The 16,881-nt window shown below is 34.0% G+C and overlaps 1 pseudogene; it reads right to left on the bottom strand.

The window, feature by feature from the left end:
• Positions 1-12,600: 12,600 nt before the first annotated feature.
• LOC146886168 (cytochrome P450 704C1-like) lies at positions 12,601-16,881 on the bottom strand (annotated as a pseudogene).

The following is a 16,881-nucleotide window of genomic DNA, read 5'->3' as shown; positions in this document are numbered from 1 at the left end:
AATAATAATAATAATAATAATACAATATGCATATTTGAAAAAGGTTATCATTCTCTTTGTCTATCAGTTATTTGTCAAAATTAGTCTTGTAATTCAGAACTTTACTGCCAAAGAGAATAGTCAAGTCTTAAACACCAAAAAATTATATCACAAAATCACTTATAAGTTGTCTATTTTTTGCATAAAAGTTTCAAAGTTGGACTGAAAAAACTCAATTTGTTACATACAAAATCAAAGACCACTTTCTTTCTTGATAAAAGAGGAAGAGCTTGTTAATGGAATTGAAATTCCAAAATAAAAGACGAAAAACTTGTAGACAAGACTATAACATTGAAAACTAAATGATAGTTTTGAGAGAAAATTGCAACCTTTTTCAAATATGCGTCCCCTATGGTTTTGGATACATGAATGAATGATGATTCACTAAGCAAAAATAATTTTGTTAAGATTGGGATAAGTTAAACTTAAATTTATCTTTTGATAATTTTTCTAATAGAAAGACATTGAAAACATTAACAAAGGAGTATCATAGTTTTCTGCTAAGGTCATTGTAAAACTCACCATTGTGAGCATATTCCATGCAGGAGAAGGATGATATGGTTCTTCAAACTGAACTAAATCTCCATCTCCCTCCACATTAGATGATGGATTCTACACTTCGCTAGTTGATCCTTCCAAATAACCTTCGTTACAACAACACATTTACTCAGCAAAATCGAAACAAATAAAAATATATGTGATTAAACAAATTTCGGTGGATTATATAAACAACATAGTTTCAAATGACAGTTAGTAGTATTTCGTTGATAATGAAAAAATATATACTCTATTTTCATTATACTGTTATATAAAGATATTATATTATATCTATTATATTATGTTATCATTATCCATTGTCTACTATTTGTTATTATGTTATTTTTATTTTATAATAACTAAATATTTTTTTTATAACTAACTATTATGTAATAAAATTTTAATTTTATTTTTATAATTCTATTACACTATGTCGCAATCGAAATCGCGACGGGACGACGAACCAAAAAAAAAAGAAAACGGGTTTGAAAAAAGATTTGGGAGTCGCCACCATAGTTATTCTAGAAAACTATGGAAAACCATGAAGATAAGACAAGTCTGCGAAAAAACTAGATTTTGGATCCAGGAGTTGGTTACGCGTAGGGAAGGTGTTAGCACCCTACAGCGCCCGTCCGAGGGCGGTACCTTTAATTAAAAATGCAAAGCCGATGTGGTTTTCAAAATGTTAATTTTCCCCAAAAATAATAAGACAAATAATATTAAAAAGAAACAAAATATTTGTTAATTTTTTGGGCCCGACAAGGATTGACCTTGGTCCTACGTATTCTCATTAAAAATGAGAAATCAGGGTTAAGTAGTTCTTTAAAAGGATATTTGAGAAACAATTGAGAAAATAATTTATTTTTTTGGAGGTGAACCTAACAAGGACTGACCTTGCTCCTACGTATCTCACGGTGGAGAATCAAGGATCACGTAGTTCTTAAAAAGTTTGTTTGTTTGAAAATGTTGATGTTTTTATATTTTGAAATTTTATATATTTTTTGGTATTTTTGAATTACTTGAAAATATGTGTCACACGACGCGAGCGGTCAGACAGACATTAAAAGAGAAAGAAAATCATTTTTAGTATTTTTGAATTATTTGGAAGAAAATGTCACACGACGCGAGCGACCGGATAGCCACTAGAAGTGAAATAAAATTTTTTTTGGTATTTTTGAATTTCTCATTTTTTTGTGAAATTTTTTATGATTTTCATACCTTTTTTGATTCTTTTTTTTGAAATATTAAAAAGGTGAAAATAATGATTAAGGGTGGCAGCACAATTAAGGGGTGTGAAGAATGATTAAGGGCAGCCTTAACACTTTTTCGCTTCAAAATAGGAACCCTATTCATCTATCTTCTTCCTCGAAGGTCAACACCTGATCTAGGTCTGTCGCCGCACGCTTCCAGCTGACCGAAGTTATCACCACTGTGGTGCTTATGATCGAGACTGTCGCCGCTGGCTTATGATTTCACACTTCACAGTTTTAAAGCTCCGACTCGCTGACGACAACGCTGCCAACAATATTTTTTCTTCCTCCCGTGGTTTCTCCGCTTCTATTGGATGCGTGTGATGATGAATCGTAGGGATGGGTTGTAATAGAAACAAGGTGGTTTCTATTGATGATGAAGAATGGGTGTGATTGTAGTTTTTACGCAGGTGTGAGACGAAGATGATGGTGAGCGAGTGGCCAAGTGAAGACGTGTTCTGCAAAATATAATTGTTTGTGAAGTGTGTTTGGGTTCTGGTTTGGATCTCCTGCAAGTGAAAAGTGTAGGTGATGATAGGGGGAATGCTGCGGGATTGGAATGGGATGTTGTGGGATTGGAATGGAGAATGAGTTTGAGGTTGGAGTGAAAACGTGACTGGAGAGGATTTGCACGTGGGTGTTTTCTGGGTTCTCTGTTTGTTATTTTGGTTTCTATGCAGGTGGATTCGAAGAAATGAGGAAGAAAGATTGTTGTTAGATGAAGGTATGAATCAGGAGATGAAAGCCAAGACAGATTTTGGCTCATTCGTGTGTGAGTGGTGTGTTGGTGAAAATGAGTATGAAGTGGGTTCCGTGACCGAGTATAAGCAGTTGATTCAAGGATGAAAGTGTTGGTGGATTATGTTGATTCAAGGATGAAAGTGTTGGTGGATTATGAACGATAGTGAAACATAGAGGATAATGGGGTGATGGATGAAACTGGTTTGGAGATTATGCGTGCACAGGTGAGGAAGAATGGAGGATGAAGAGGATTATGATGGCATGATGATCGTACGAGAACAACGATAGTGCACGGTGATATTCGCGGATTTGAGGGAGCATATCTCGTTTTCCAGACTCAAACAACAACAACAACAAGGAGCACAATATATTTGAATCATAGAAATGAAACCCGGCATATTCACAACACATCATGCTCACTCAAACATTCAATCATTCAAGTTGAAGCGCTTACCTCTCTCGGTTTCACTTATGTTGCCCTAGCTCGCCACGTTCCTCCGTTTCTCTCCTCTCCTTGTTGCCTTTCTCCCCTCTTTTTTTGTTATCTCTCTAGTCCGTGTAAGACCCGTGAAAATCAATTAATTAAATAATTAATTAATTAATAAATACGGGTAGAAAGAGCCTTTATGACATTAATTATTGTTTAATGTGACGTTGAAGAGTACTAGCTCAAATGGTTGAGAGTACTTGTTTGTGTGAGAGGACTTGGGTTCGAGTCCTATGTATGGCAATTATGTGTTGTATGGTTTATTATTATTTTGTTTTGGTAATGTAATTGTGAATGGTGAGTGATAGTATAATCATAAGATTATAATGGTTATCACCGAATGTGATTTGGCATAGTGGTTATGCTTTGTTCTTATGAGTGGAAGGTCACGAATTCAAACCATGATGGGCATAGAGTATCACAATGGTGAGACTCTGTGAATTTCGCCCAAGTGTCCTTAGGGTTGGACCACGAATGAGTTAGTTTCGTGAGACTCTGTGAATTTCGCCCAAGTGTCCTTAGGGTTGGACCACGAATGAGTTAGTTTCGTGAGACTCTGCAGTCCCAAGACCTAGCGTTTTGAATTTCCCGCATTTTTTGGAAATGGTTTCATAATAAATGTGGTATTTATTCTATTTTAGTATTTATTTATTAAATATTAGTAATATTCCTTAGGGATGTTTCAGTCCGAGTGTGTTGAGAGCCAAGAAACTCTGCCCCCTCTCCTTTTTTTGATGGCTATCCCCTTTTTTTTTTTATATCATCATGCCATCCTCATTACCGTGCCTGTTTCCCATCTTATGTATGTTTTTTTGAATTTTTGCCGATGACCAAAAAGCATGAGGCAGAAAACCTTCTGGCCACACTACTAACATTGTTATGACTGTCATTGATGTAGCCGTGACACACATGCTCACAATTTCCCTTTGAGTGCCAAAACCTCAAGAGGAGAGTAACGTATGAAGATCAACAATTTTCTTTGCATGAGGGTGGAAAGGTCAACAGAGGTAGAGCGGAGGTGGAACAACCAAAGTTGACTTTAATTTTCATCCGTTTTTTTTTTCTTCATTTTAATGAATTTTTTAATACATAATATTAACAAAAACACAAAAACGAAAATGATAAAAAAAAAGATAAGATGAAAAATTAAAAATAAAAGAAAATAAAAGAAAAGAAAAAGAATATAAAGTAAAATAAAAACAATAAAATAAAAGAAAACAAAAGAACATAAATAAATAAAAAAAGCGAGAATATATGTACTTAAAAAAGAAAATAGAAATAAAAAGTAGAAGGAAAATGTGAATGATGTAGGAATTAAAAAAGGTATGACTAAAACAAAATTTTGAAAGAGAAACATTTTAGAACCTTAATATATTTTTTTTGAAATTTTTGGAAACCAATTTTATTTACTACCCAGACGAAATTGGGTGTTGACACACTATATGTATGGAATTAGAGTCCACAAATTAGTGTGGGGTTTCACTATGATTGCAGTAGAAATGGAGTGAAATGGAGGAGTGGATTCAAGCTTGGAGGCTCTTAAAGCAATGAAGGTGAAATGGAGAGGAAACCTAGAAGAGAAATCTATTATAGGGAAGGAGGCTAGAGGAGTTCTTGGTAGAGACTAATCTAGCAAAGTGACTCTAGAGGTAATAGGTGGAGTACTCTCAACACTTAGTCTATTACCAATCCAAAGTAACCAAATACAAGAGTAGAATGACCCTATTTATAGGAATCATGGCTGGCCAAATGAAATGAGAAATGTAGCATGAAATAAAATGGAGATGTAGCTTGAAGAAGAAGCACAAAGGTGGGTCGTGTGATGCAAAGGAGGAAGGGATCTAATGCCATGTGGCAATCACACTCTCCTTGCATGCACCAAGTAACAAAGGCACGCCAAGCCTTGCTTCCAAGCACATTCTCGACCAAAAGGTTTGAATTGGGCTTGCATTGGCCCAATTTTGAAACTAAACAATAAAGTACTTAGTATTTTTATTCTAGAACATCGCCTAACATGTGGCTCAAAATAAAAGCTATTCTAATGCTTCAATCATGTATGCTTTCATATTTTGAAGTCTTCTTTAGCCCATGAGAACAACATATAAAGCCTATGATGAATTTGATCCTCTTGAGGCAAGCCCATTTGGATCCTCTTCATCATGCTTCTAGTGATTGGGCCTTGGGGTGGGCTTGGGCTTGTTGATGCATTTAGGCTTAGGCTTGTTGGGACCACATCATCTGCTTGAAGAGGATTTGCCCTCAAATCTTGATATTCATCATCCATGGATCCTAGAAAAGGAATCAAATCAGATATATTGAAAGTGGAATGAACACCATACTCAAAAAGAAGGTCTAATTGATAAGCATTGTCATTAATTTTCTTGAGTATTTGAAAAGGACCATGTATAGAAGGTGTGATAGTAAAGAACACATCCTTTAGTTGTCTTATGTTATTGACTAAGTAAGTTTGTTCTTGGTCTTTTACCACTTGTGGAAGTGAAAAAAAAACAAGTACAAACTTATGATGACAATTATTAAACAAAAGTTGAAGAATTTTGTGTACAAGAGCAAAAGTATATCTAAAGTAGAGAACAAAAGAAGAATGTCTTGTATTTTTGAAAGTTTCTTGATGATTAACAAGGCCTACTTCACAACATTGTTTTGCTTTATTTAGCATCGTCCAAGGGTCATTAACTCTATATAATTAAATACAAAACAATATTAATTTTCTTGTGAGAGTTCGAGGACGTTAATTTATCCCCAAGTAGTGTCAGTTACGGTACGCCCCTCGCATATTATTAGAAAAAAATAATACAAAATTATATTACATTTGTTGTGAGGGTTGGGGGACACCCTTTTTTTTTTACCTAGTAGCCTCGTCCAGGAGATGTTAGCTACTTAATATTATAAAAAAGGTTAAAATACTCCTTTGGTCCATGTTTTTGTTGAAAAATCTCAAATAGGTCCTAAGATTTTTTTTAGTCTCAATTAGGTTCATATTTTTGAAAATGTGTAACAATTAGGCCCATTCCGTTAGTATAGAGTTAACAGTGTTATAGATGTGCCATGTGTCAGCTCCACATTTTTTTGAATTTCTTTAAAAAAAAATTAATTTTTTTTTGAAAATTATTCATGCCACGTGTCACGTCAGTATTGTGCCACGTGTCAAGTCAGTAAGGTGACACGTGTCAAATCATTGTCTGAATCTCAATTTGGTCCATATATTTGTTATTTTTATTACATTTCAGTCCATTTTTTAAAATTTTTTTAAATATATTTATTTTAACTTTTTACAAAATTGTTTTAAAATTTTATATTTAAATTTATAAAATTGTTAATTTTAAACCAACTCTAACATTTGTATATAAATTATTTAAAACAATTTTGTAACAAGTTAAAATAAATATTTTAAAATTTTAAAACAAAATATAAAATAAACTTAATATTATTAAAATGTTTAATAAAACTATCATTATAAAATTTATATAAAAGTTAAATTTGATCTCAATTTGGAGAGGATGAAATTGAAAATTAAAAAAAAAATGGACTGAAATATAATTAAAATAACAAATATATGGACCAAATTGAGATTCAAAGAATGACTTGACATGTGTCACCTTACTGACTTAACACGTGGCACAATATTGATGTGACATGTGGCATGACTAATTTTCAAAAAAAATTTAAAAAAATTAAAAAGTTCAAAAAAATGAAAAGCTGACACGTGGCATATTCTCAACACCGTTAACACCATAGTAACGGAATGGGCCTAATTGTTACACATTTTCAAAAATATGGACTTAATTGAGACTAAAATAAATCTTAGGACCTATTTAAAATTTTTTAACAAAAACAAGGACCAAGGAAACATTTTAACCTATAAAAAAAGTAGTAAAACTATATTATTATTTTTGTCATGGGCGCTAGGACACTAGTTATTTATTTTTTTCGTCGTGTAGCAGACGCCATGCTTTGTAGAATTAAATTTTCATTTCCTTTTATTTGAACCTCATTTCCCTCGTTCCACTTTTCACTTTCACATTTTCGCTCTCTCTCTCGCGCGCGCTTCTACCATTTTGATGTCACACTACATAATTCCATTCTCGTTCTCCATTTGCGATTGGTGGAGCTTGGGTCTACTTTCAACTCATTTCCCCTCTATTTCGCCCTAGCTAGCTCCCTTCTTCTTTAGTTTGCCCCTTTTTCTTCAATCTGTCCAAAATCTTCCTTTTCTTTTTTCGATCGAAAACCCTATTTGAACCAAGGTGAGTCCCAACACTATTGAAGATGATTTGGTAGCTAGGTTGAGCTTTCGAAGTGTTGTGTTAGGCGCGCTAAAGTTGGTTGTGACAACTAGTTTGTTGGGTGTTGTTATGGTGGATTGCAACGAGTAGGAAGGGTCTCCATTTTCATGCATGTTAGTAATCGGTAAGGGATCGAAATCCTCCCTCCTGTTTGTATTATATAATGATTCTGCCATTGTTGTGTTGTGTTGGGAATGTTGTATAATTTATTCACATCGCTAGTTCTTAATGTTGTTGATGTGTTGTTTATGCTTCTGATTATATATATATATATATATATATATATATATATATCGATTTTCTGAATGAGCTATTAGATAAAATTGGGGTTATGAAATGTTCACCTACTAGAGGTTTCACTTTCATAGACAAAAACATTAGAAATTGATTTAAAAATGATTTGGAAAGTCATAAGAAACTTTCCCAGAAATGAGCAAAATGATTCTCTACATAATTGGACCATAAAAAATGTACTGGAAGAGGACAATATTATCACTTCTTTATATCAATGCAACTTAGGAATGCAATCGTAGACTCCTTTTACTACATACTCGTTTCAATATAACATAGGGGAACTTGTAAAACAATCTCTCTTTTTTTCTCTTTTCTTGTTTTTGAGTTTAATCATTTGGCTAAGTTGCATATTAAAGTTTTTAGAATATTGTCCAATTTCCAATATAGATTTTAGAAAAAATTAAAAACAGTCTCCTTTCTAGACCCAACCTAATAAAATAAATATAAAACTCGAGATGTAATTATATACATGGTTTTATTGTTTTTTAATTAAAATTGGTTTATTTCAATAACGTCAGTTAATAGTTTTTATAAAATCATATATCGATATCCTTAACTCTCATGTCTTTTTAAGGTTTACCTATAACCTAATAATTGATTAGAAGTGATGATTAGTTTATGACAAACACAGAAGAACTTTAATTGTAGTGTGAAAAGCAAGGCAACAATTAGAGATTCGTGAGCTGAGAGATCTTCCAACTACATATTCTCTTCCTTTAACTTTATTCATCTCAAAATTATGCAGATAGTTTGATTTTCATATAGATTCCAAGGATAATGTAAATATCTCCATCGTATAGTAACTATTTTGGTAATTTTATGTACTTTGATTTGAAATTATTAACACAAAAGTATATTTTGGAATTGATGCATTTCGTTATGATGTTATATTAGTTTGATAAATTAGCTTTAAATATTAATTTTTGATATATATATATATATATATATATATATATATATATATATATATATATATATATATATATATATATATATATATATATATATATATATATATATATATATATATATATATATATATATATATATATATATATATATATATATATATATAAGTTTTGGTTTATATATATCGATAAATATTGCATGTACGAAAAATGCTTAGATCATTTTATTCAGATCATAACAGATGTCGTTCTCAAAGATAACTGCATACCTAAGAACTACTATGAAGCAAAAAAGTTAGTGTTAAGTCTTGGGTTGAAGGCTCAAAATATTTATTGTTGTATAGATAGATGCATGTTGTATTACAAGGCTGATGACCAATTAACAAAATGCAAGCTTTGTCACCGTTCTAGGTTTTTACCTCATAAGGGAAGCACCAGAAGACACCGAAGTGTACCGGCTAAAAGAATGTTCTACTTGCCAATCACCCCAAGATTACAACGACTATATGCCTCTATGGACCTAACAACATGTTGTAAACAGAAAAAATGTTGTCTTCTTCATGGTCAATGTGAAGCGTAAACATAACCTTATAAGTCACATTTTGTGTTCATCTCTCTCTAAGCAAAGTCCTTCCTTAAGTAGATTCGTGGTCCAGCCTGCAATGATTGAAACATCCATATAATTATGTCTATAAAATCATAATATGTGATTAACATTGTTAAGAATTTCATTCAAAAAAATCAACCTAACATATACTTTTAGGTTATATATAAGGATAGTTTAATGCAACATCACATTTAAATAATAACATAATTAAATGAAACATCACACAAAGTAATATAAAGGGGCAACGTTGTGAAGTATAAATATCACTCCTTACAATAAATCCCAAATACTTAGAGGAAAGTCTAAGGCACACCATGATGCCACTGACTAAACAAGATAAAAGTTGAATAGTACTTAAAATAAATGCTCAAAGAGCAAGGCAATACATGGGCTACAACCCTAAAAGAGCACTTGGAAAGGAGGGATCCGACCCAAGATGAGTTAAGCAGTGGAATCTCCATCACCCTGATTACTATGAGGAGTTCTCGTATCTGCTTACATCAATAAATTGATGATCATCGCAAAAGGAAAAAACCACACATAGAACATACAAACAAGTAGAAAGGGTAAGCTAGAGTAAAAAGGTTTTTATCATGCAATTGGTCATACAATTTAAAAGTCAAGTGTACATAAATCCACCAAGCATATAATGACCGACAAGCAATAAACTAAGACTCAAGACACAATTATCCGGATACATATAATCAGTCAAATTCACTAGATGCTTGTGCTTGTGGTGGCCTTTACTGCTTTGCAGAGCCAATTGCTAATGGGTTTCATCCTACCACTCACAAGGTTAGTCTTCATACATCTAAGGCCATTATCTTGCCAAAGACTAGGGTTTCCTACTACTCTCACCACTCGAGCTAGTATCCTTTACGTGAGACTAACTGACTCTTTAGAGTATCAGGATGCAATCCTTACTTGAATACTTACTAAATTATATAATGAGGCACCACCACGAACCTTCGTGGAATTACGTCCTAATCATGAGACACCACCATGAGCTCCCACCACTAAAAAGGGTCATGGAATTACGTCCTGACATGAGGCACCACTACGCAACCATCATGGAATTACGTTCTGACCAATGAGGCACCACCATGAGATCTCACCTAGAGATTCATGGAATTATGTCCTAAACCACACCAAATTCATTTCTCACCAACCAAGCATAAAGTTATCATGCATACCAATTCCATGCCAAAATGTACAACCAACCATCCAACAATTCATACTTTCCATTCCATCATAACAACATCTCATCCCCATTTAATCTTATACAACATACATGGCACTACAAATCAGGTGTTACATGCATTTTCACATATTTCATGCTTTAAATATGGCACTCTAACCAACCATACAACCAACAATTAAGAACATGTAAACGAATACAAATTCCAGTAGAAGTCTCGCTCAAGTTATGGACCCTCGCTCAGGAAAAAGAGGACTTTCGCTCAAGTTACAGGACCTTGCTTAAGCGAGACTGCCAATAGAACGCACACTAGGGTTCGTGAGTTCTCGCTTGGGCGAGACCTCATCGTTTGAGCGAGACTACTCTTCGCTCAAAGTGGGGTCTCTCGCCTGCGCGACAATAAAGCGAACCACAACAGGATACCACGAGTTCTCGTTGAGCCGAGATCCTCTCGCTTGAGCGAGATGCTTCATCGCTCAAACGAAAGCCGTTCGCCTGAGCGAGAGCTCGAGCAGCAACCTAGGCCAACTATTCTCGCCTTGGCGAGGCAAGCTTGCTTGGGCGAGATTATCAGTTCTCGCCATTGTTTATACCTACACCAGCCACATGTACAAGCCCAACCACATAACAAGGCAGTCCATACATTCACAGTAGCATACAAGCCATACAATTGTGAAACAATAGCAATGCAAGCATAAACATCAAAATAAATAAGTAAGCCCTAACTTCCCTTACTTAGAAAATGTTAGCCAAGGACTCGGACACCCAAACAGTGGAGCACAACAGCTCTACGAGTAGATTCGAGAGCTGGAAAACAGCGGAACAAATTTATGACTAGGGGAAAAGGACACGGGTTGAAGACCAACTTATGTGACGTAGGAACGGAGTTGGGCTAGCTCGAAGATGAAGGAGGTCGAAACTCTAGCAGAGCACGACTACAGCTCTAGGAGAGAGTGAGGGAAACTAATTTCTGAAAAGTGGCAACAAATGAGGGTGTGAGGCTGGTTTAAGGGCTTTGGACACCCCATGGACCAGCTTTAAGCCCAACAAACTAGGAAAGCCATTAAACATTTGGCAGAAAATAAAGTGGACGTTACATTTAATACATTCCTCTCACTAAAAAATGTGAAAACATATATTTAAGGTCACCACTTGTGTTTTCACTTATTAGAGAGAATGTTGTTGACATTTGTAAGAATATATTTGATCAATCTTCTCGATAAATAGTTAAAAAGCAAAAACAAAATAAATTAAAATTAACTTATATATGAACCACTAAGTGGAAACTAATTTATATAATTTCGCAAAATGTTAAGAAGAAATTACTTCGTTTTGGTAAAAATCAGTTCAGTATAATAAATATTGATACATTTTATTTTTATTACTATACAAAAATAAAATTTAATTTAGTTAATTTTATTTGAATTCAAATAAATTTAAGATAATTGAGCAAGTATTTCGTCTGTAGTAATTTATACACATATTTATTAAAGAAAATTGATATTAATATGCAACTAATGTTGAAGGAAACTAATTAGAAATTAAATTTACAAAAAAAATTTAAAGGATAAAAGTTTACAAATTAATTATATAATTTTCCTTTTAATAAACACATGTCAATTGTTAAAGACGCTTCTTTAGTTACCTCAAACATCAACAAAATTAAAATAAAACTAATCAAATATCGAAATTTTTATATTAAGATTATTTATTTTTCTATACTAAAAACAAAATATATCAAGACCTCTTTACTCTCCTTTTTTTTTGTTTAGATTTTTTTTTTAAATTTTATGTAAACGCACCCTTATTAAGTTTTTTGCCAACTCAAAAAATTATGAAGGCAATTGAACATATGTTTCATCTTTAATGATATTTACATGTATTTATTAAAGATAATTAATATTAATATGTAATTAACTATGAAGGAAACTAATAAAAATTTAAATTTACATACAAGTATCAAAGGATAGAAGTTTCCCTTCAAGATTAATTGTATATTAACAATTTCTCTCATAAGAAATGCACATGTCAATATGTCAATTGTTAAAAGACCATCTTCAATTACCTCAACCTTAATAGAGTTTAAATAAAACTAATGGAAGTTTTTGTATTAAAATTATTTTTTTATAAAAAAAAATATTTTACCAACTTTTTTTGTGTAGAAATTGCTTTTTTTAAGTTTACCTAAACTAACCATTTACTGTGAATGATGACTTTATGTAAAGAAAGAAGAAATCAACTTAATTTAGAGGAAAATATGAGGGCACATACATGGAAAGTTATGAATTTGAATGGAGATTGAGACCGAAAAACCCCATTGTTAAGCCATGTTTTAGGATGAAATTCCTCGACATCTTCACCCTAAATGGAGCACATGGAGCACATCCGACACATACCATAGGCTATATAGTAAACTCCATCACCCCATCTGTCTTTGCAACCCTCCCATCCTTCAATTTGAATCATTCCAAACACAATCATCAAAATCAACATATATAACTTACGTGTCATTGAAGTTAAAAAACCAATAGAATATTTTATTTGTAACATAATGTTGGGAATAATCTATCAATGGTATCACAGCTAAAGGTTTGTCTTGATGATTACCTTATATTGTTATGACAACAACAACACAACAATATCATAACCATAACAACATCATTGTCAATTCTTTATGTAAGTTAGATTCTCATTACATTTATACAATCTCTTCTTAATGAATCTTTTTCTTGAAAAAAAAAATCATCTTATAATCATGTATAGACATGTAAAAGTGGGTTAGAGTCTCTGAGCCAACCTGACTCACTAAGGGTTTGAGACGGGCCAGGTTGTGAAATTGAAAAATTTTACAATTATGGACGAAAACAGGTTGGACTCACTTAACCCACGAGTTAGGCAGATTCGAGCTGAATTAGACTAACTTAACTTGCAATCTACTTATTTTTAAAACATCTATTTTTTATCTTTGAGTCAGAAAAAGAAACTCTTATTTCATTGTAATTATCTGTATTTCTTGATATCTTTGAGATCTTGCAAATTTCAATATCCGACAAAGAAAAAATTGTTTCCATTCTACAAATTTGAATAGTTGAAAATAATTAAAAAAAATATTTTCTTTTTATATTTTATATAGGTTAGTGAACCAACCCACTTAACCCATCAACTCGTGATGGGTTAAGTTAGGTTGTAAAATTTCTGGCTCACTGAAAAATAAGTCGAGTTGGACTCACTCCTTTTTAATCCAACCAGTGATGAGCCAACCTGTGTGGCTGGGTTGGCTCACTTTGACACCCTTAAATGTATATATGCTACTATGATAGCTAATAAAACATGAAACTAGTACTATAATATAAATTATATATATAGAGATAAAGAATATATCTTTGTGAGAAAGTTTTGTAGAAGGTACCACAAGAACTGCATGGTAAAGTCTCAAAGTTTTTGTCAAAGCTACATGAAGATACTGCATTTTATCAAGGGTGTCATATGTTATTTTGGCCACAAATTTATCTATGTTTTCCTCACTTTCATGGCTACAAGTCACATCTCTTACTTCTTGTACAATCTTTTCCTCAACAAAATGCTTCTTTGATAACATGTAGAAGAACCATGAAAGAGTGTTTGCATTTGTGTCTTTACCATCTATCATAAGTTTAGAATTATGTCTCTTAAATACCGACCAGTCATGGTTTCTTTGTTCTTACTCTCAATCAAAAACCTTGATAGTATGTCCTCTTTAACATTCTAAAAGTCAAAGCAACCTTGGTAATAAGCGGCCATAAAATTCACAACCAATGTTAAAAAACCTCTTGAGCTTCCAAAAAGGATCAACATAGCGTAACATCCCGGTCATATATTACGAATTTAAATAAAATAAAATATTAAACATCATTTATTATAATTCCATTTCCCAAAATCGCGGGAAATTTAAAACATTTATTTCTTTACCAATTATTCAAAATCCGTCAAAATATAAAAAGTCACATACAAAAAAAAATCAAAGTCTGATAGCATCAATTATTACAAATTTTCAAAACTATAAAGCAATAAAACTCTATAGAAAATCCTAAGATAGCCCAACGCTTCGGCTCTATGCCTCACTAGATCCACCTATAACATCATCTGCTCCCGTGTATTGCGTACACGATCATTGCCAAACACAAGCAGATAGGGTGAGCTAACAGTACATAAAACATATATAAATCAAATATATATAATCACACTCACACCAAAGGAATTATATCCTTTGATTCCATACCACATGGCCACCACTAGGTTCCCATGTTCTACGTCTTCAGATGAATACCTCAAGATGTTTTGCTGCCACACCTACAAGCCATAACTTGTAGAACACGTGCGGGAAACCTGCTACGAACCACACTCCATAATGCTAGGTGGAGTTCCCAATACAAACATAGTTCGTAACGTCCCAAGACTACCAAAATCGTCAGCCAAATACTGAGGAGGGCAATCTATCTGGACCCATCCGTACGAGCCACAATTTGCACAATCACATTGGCAACACTCGCCAACCTGAGCCACAACTCAAGAGTTCCTCGTGTTCATCCGCCATCCCAAGCCACAACTCAAGAGATGTCATTCCGAGCCACAACTCAAGGAACATTTCAGCAAGCCAACCTTTAAGGTATCACCAAAGCCTTGTAGATCACGCACATCCAAGCAAACAGTCACTCTGCCTTTTGTATTATCACTTGGCGCTGCTTCAGAGTTGCCAGGCGAAACGCAGTTTCAGTCTGCCTGGCGGGGCCTCCTGCCACTAGGTATCGTCATTGCTACTACAGGTATTGCCAGGCGGGATGATCATCACCGCCAAGCACCCCTCGTTCCAGTACCTCCCTGATTTGGCAACTATCGCCTGTTGGTCAACCCCCCCCCCCCCACCGCCAGGCGCTGCATCAGTACTTGCGTAGTACTGGTTTTCAGGCACCCTGAATAGATTACACTTCCAAATCCAGGCATCAAGACCCACAATAATTTGCACCAATTTAATTACATCAATTCTTACGTGGTTAGCTTATTACGAAGGTTCCTATTTCCATTTAAGTTCAACAACCCAAGTATACTAATAATTGGGCTTGCTTAAAGTCAACCTTGCTCATCCAAAGTATACCACAATCATCTCATACTACCTATATCTCATCATTGGTTCAAGTTATTTCCTCGATCTGCATCCAAATTCAAGTGACTTAGCAATTATACCTCAACCTATAATTACACCTCACTTTCAACTCAGAAAAAATTCCATAACAAATCTAACTCTTACTTTATTTAAGGTTTCCCATCAACAAAATTCTGGTTTAATTAACATGTAAGGCACTATTATGGCATCCAAGTCTGTTAAAACCAATCATAACCTAACATTCCCACCTAGTCCCACGTTATGCAAAGCTTATATATTTTAATTCCTAGTCATCATATCCCAAATTCCCTGTTAATACTCCTAATGACCCATATTCAATGCCCCAACACCTATTGTACGTCAAACACACAGTGCCACTGTTCTAGTCTGGCGCTTGGCAGCCATTAGGGTGCCGTTAAGCAGTTCATGCTATTCCTAGAACCCAGCTTCTTTCCTTGCACTTGCGAATCTCAACACTACCCATTATTCCAATTTCTATCCATTTTCGATTCAGTAGACTACACTCGCGTGTTTAAGTTCACGGTCCATCCCTAAAGCTTTCCTCGCACGAAATTCTATTATCATTTTCACCTAATTTGATCCAACAATCTAAAACCCCAAATTCACAAACCCTAACATTCTTATTTAACCATATTCATTCGAATTTTGCAATGAATCCTCTTCTCTCAATAAACACATCATTAACATTACTTTCTTCACCAATCAAGACAACCCATAACGTGCAAAAAACCAAGGTCGAACTTAGAATGCTCGTGTCGCCTGGCGGGTGTTCTTCATCAGTAGGCGGTTCATACCGAAAACCCAGAAACTGGGTTGAAACACATGCATCGTCTGACGGCTAATTCATACCGCCAGGCGATTCCTCGCTGGAACCCAAAAATTGCACAAAATATGGATGAGTCGCCTGACGATTTCTTGAAAATTTCTAGAAACATGACATTATGCAGATTAAGCCATAATTAAACCTTCAATTTTACATACAACATGCAAGCATAAGAACACGAATTTAAATGCACGGAGTCCAACTCCCCTAACTTGGATATCCTTGCTTAAAAGACAATGCTAGAATTCCCTTTTTGATGTTGGCCTTCATGAAATTGCTTCCCTCTTTACTTGATCCCTTCAAGCAGTTCAATTATGCTCCAAACCCAACTTTGAATATGGAGTCCAAAGTGCATGTCATTAGTATGTCCTAGAAAAGTAACAAACATTACTAAGAGATTATGCGATTTTTGTAATTAACATTAAAAAAAAATTGTTGGAAGTCTTACATCGATTAAAAATAAGTTGATTTACAATAAGTGAATGCAAACCTTACTTGGAACGGAGTTAAGCTTAAGTGCATTTCTTAACAT

This window comes from Vigna unguiculata, chromosome 5 (genome assembly GCF_037176805.1).
Source record: "Vigna unguiculata cultivar grain cowpea cultivar isolate G323 ecotype 2 chromosome 5, ASM3717680v1, whole genome shotgun sequence".
Classification (NCBI taxonomy): Eukaryota; Viridiplantae; Streptophyta; class Magnoliopsida; order Fabales; family Fabaceae; genus Vigna; species Vigna unguiculata.
The sequence above is the reverse complement of the archived record's forward strand: the minus strand, read 5'-3'. Positions and strand labels throughout refer to the sequence as shown.